The following is a 4093-nucleotide window of genomic DNA, read 5'->3' on the forward strand; positions in this document are numbered from 1 at the left end:
GGCCAGGCACGGATTACACGGCTCATGCCTGTAATCCCAGCACTTTGGGAGGCCAAGGGGGGTGGATCACGAGGTCAGAATTTCGAGACCAGCCTGACCAACATGGTGAAACACTGTCTCTACTAAAAATACAAAAATTAGCTGGGCATGGTGGTGCATGCCTGTAATCCCAGCTACTTGGGAAGCTGAGGCAGGAGAATCGCTTGAATCTGGGAGGCGGAGGTTGCAGTGAGCCGAGATTGCACCACTGCACTCCAGCCTGGGCGACAGAGCAAGATTCTGTCTCACGAAAAAAAAAAAAGCTCCAGGATGCGCTCCACTGAAATGAGAGCACCACCAAGACAAAGGGGAGTACTGGGATCCAGGACACACGGGACCTGACACAGGAGAGAAGTGAAGGGGCACCTCGGGATGGCACCAAAGGAGGTCCCAGCATGGCAGCAGGGCATCAAAGTCTGAGGGCAGGCCAGGTATGGTGGTGTGTGCCTGTGATCCCAGCTACTGGGGAGGCCGAGGCAGGAGGATCACTTCATCCCAGGAGCTCGAGGCTGCAGTGAGCCATGATCATACCACTGCACTCCAGCCTGGGTGACAGAGAGCAACCCTTTCTCTAATATAGATGTAAAAATATTGTATAAAAATAAATATATAATATTTATGTCTATTATATAAAATTATTTCTATAATTATATAATATACAAATTATTTATTGATTTATATTATATAAAAATAAAAGAGAAAAGGTTAGAGGGCAACCAGTCCAGATAGGACCGTGTGACTCATGAGGGCCGACATGGTGAGGGCAATCATCGCCAGCATGTCAACTGCTATTGTACTGTTTGTGTTTTGTTTTTTTGAGATAGTGTCTCACTCTGTTGCCCAGGCTGGAGGGCAGTGGTATGATGATCTCAGCTCACTGCAGCCTTGACCTCCTGGGCTCAAATGATCATCCCACCTCAGCCTCTCACATAGCTGGGATGACAAGAGCACACCACTACACCTAGCTAGTTTTTGTATTTTTTGTAGAGATGGGGTTTTACCACGTCACCCAGGCTGATCTTGAACTCCTGAACTCCAGCAATCTGACCACCTTGCCCCGTGGCCTCCCAAAGTGCTGAGATTGCAGCATAAGCCACTGTGCCCGGCCTTTGTTTTGTTTTTTAAGTTGAGGAGAGTATGGCTGGCTGAACATGAACCACATTCTTTCTTTCTTTTTAACTAGAGACAGGGTCTCACTATATTACCCAAGCTGCTCTTGAACTCCTGGGCTCAAGAGATCCTCCCACCTCAGCCTACCAAAGTGCTGGGAGCCACCACACCCGGCCCACATTCCTGTCTACACGTGACTTGCCTTGACTGTGGCAGAGATCCTGTTCTCCCTGCGTGACCTGCCGTGGACCCGGGGATATACTCATTTCCTTCTAGTAACTGTGCTGCTTGGTCCACGCCTGGGAGCCTGTGGAGGGCTGGGGTGTTCCTGGAGGTAGCATACACAGAGCTGACCGCCCTTCTGCCCACAATGCACAGCGTGACCCACGCTTCAGCCCTGACAGATCCCCCGGTTGGTGGTCGGTCATGTGCCCTCTAGGACTCAACTCCTGTTTTCACGCACTGAACTCACGAGGAGGGGTTTGTGTAGACCCTCAGGGAAGCTCACACCAGATTTGACCTTGATATGACCCAGCTCATCCTTCACACAACAGCGGCCAGGCTGCCCTTTCCTGATACAGAAAGATGAGCCTTGCTCTCTAGTGGGTTTTTATTTATTTATTTACAGACAGGCTCCACCAAGGCCAGAGTGCAGTGGTGAGATCTTGGCTCACTGCAACCTCTGCCTCCCTCCCAGGCTCAAGTGATCCTCCCACCTCAGCTTCCCGAATAGCTGGGACCACGGGTGCACACCACCACACCGGGCTAATTTTTGTATTTTTTGTAGAGACGAGGTTTCGCCATGTTGGCCAGGCTGGTCTCAAACTCCTGGGTTCAAGCGATCCACCCGCCTTGGCCTCCCCAAGTGCTGGGATTACAGGCCTGAGCCACTACATCCAGACTAATAAGATATTTTTTAAGGCAATGTTTCTGGGGGGACAGGGTCTTGCTCTGTTGCCCAGGCTGGAGTGCAGTGGCACCATCACAGCTCACTGCAACCTCCTGGGATCTCGTGATCCTCTCACCTCAGCCTCCCGAGCACACCCCTGTAGGACTTTAAAATCTTCCAACACTCCTCAACGTGACTCCAGTGGAAAATGGTGTACCCAACAATGGTACAATAAATAGTTGGGGCCAGGTATGGTGGCTCACGCCTGTAATCCCAGCACTTTGGGAGGCCGAGGTGGGCAGATCATTTGAGGTCAGGAGTTCGAGAGTAGCCTGGCCAATGTGGTAAAACCCTGTCTCTAAAAAAAAAAAAAGAATTAGCTAGGTGTGGTGTCATGTGCCTGTAGTCCCAGCTACTTGGAAGGCTGAGGCAGGAGAGTCACTTGAACCCAGGAAGCAGAGGTTGCAGTGAGCCAAGATCACACCACTGCACTCCAGCCTGGGTGACAGAGCAAGACTGTCTCAAAAAAATAATAATAAAATAAAAATAAATAGTTGGGCCAATATTTACAAGAGCTCATGTTTGTTTGAGGGTTTAGTCTGTCCCTGGCCTCAATTCTGGATTTAACGGAACTGTCATGTCCACCCCATGATACAGCTGTGCTTAGAAGCCACACATGGTGGATCACACTTGTAATCCCAGCACGTTGGGAGGCCAAGGCAGGTGGGTCACTTCAGCCCAGGAGTTTGAGACCAGCCTGGTCAGCAAAGCAAGACTCTGTCTCTACAAAAAAATTTAAAAATCAGCTGGGCGAGGTGGCGTGAACCTGCAGTCCCAGCTACTAGGGAGGCTGAAGTGGGAAGATCACTTGAGTCCAGGAATTCGAGGCTGCAGTGAGCTATGATCATGCCACTGCACTACAGCCTGGGCAACAGAATGAGAATCTGTCTTAAAAAAACAAAATATGCCGGATGCGGTGGCTCATGCCTGTAATCCCAGCACTTTGGGAGGCTGAGGCAGGCAGATTACGAGGTCAAGAGATTGAGACCATCCAGGCTAACACGGTAAAACCCTGTTTCTTTTTTTTTTTTTTTTGAGACGGAGTCTCACTGTGTCACCCAGGCTTGGAATGCAGTGGTGCGATCTCGGCTCACTGCAAGCTCCGCCTCCCGGGTTCAAGCCATTCTCCTGCCTCAGCCTCCGAGTAGCTGGGACTACAGGCGCCCGCCACCACGCCCGGCTAGTTTTTCGTATTTTTAGTAGAGACGGGGTTTCACCATGTTAGCCAGGATGGTCTCGATCTCCTGACCTTGTGATCCACCCGCCTCAGCCTCCCAAAGTGCTGGGATTACAGACTTGAGCCACCGCGCCCGGCCTGTGAAACCCTGTTTCTACTAAAAATAAAAAAATTAGCCGGGAGTGGTGGCGGACGCCTTGTAGTCCCAGCTACTCGAAAGGCTGAGGCAGGAGAATCACATGAACCTGGGAGGTGGAGGTTGCCGTGAGCTGAGATCGCGCCACTGCACTTCAGCCTAGGCGACAGAGGGAGATGCCGTCTCAAAAAAAGAAAAAATAACAACAACAAAAAAACAAAATACATAGCCAGGCACGGTGGCTCACGCCTGTAATCCCAGCACTTTGGGAGGCCAAGACGGGTGGATCACCTGAGGTCAGGACTTCGAGACCAGCCTGACCAACATGGAGAAACCCCGACTCGACTGAAAATACAAAATTAGCTGGGCGTGATGGTGCACACCTGTAATCCCAGCTACTCGGAAGGCTGAGGCAGGAGAATTGCTTGAACCCAGGAGGCGGAGATTGCAGTGAGCCGGGATCGTGCCATTGCACTCGAGCCTGGGCAACAAGAGGAAAACTCCATCTCAAAAAAAAAAAAAAAAAAAAGAAAAGAAAAGAAAAGAAAAAAAGACAAAAACAAAACAAAACCATGCTGGGAGATGACACAGGACTTGAGGCCTGAAATCCAGGACGAGATGGCAGAGGGATAAACTGGAGACAGTGGGACCTGGTGGTTAAGGCCAAGAGGGCATAAGGGAA

This window comes from Macaca fascicularis, chromosome 19 (assembly GCF_037993035.2).
Source record: "Macaca fascicularis isolate 582-1 chromosome 19, T2T-MFA8v1.1".
Taxonomy (NCBI): Eukaryota; Metazoa; Chordata; class Mammalia; order Primates; family Cercopithecidae; genus Macaca; species Macaca fascicularis.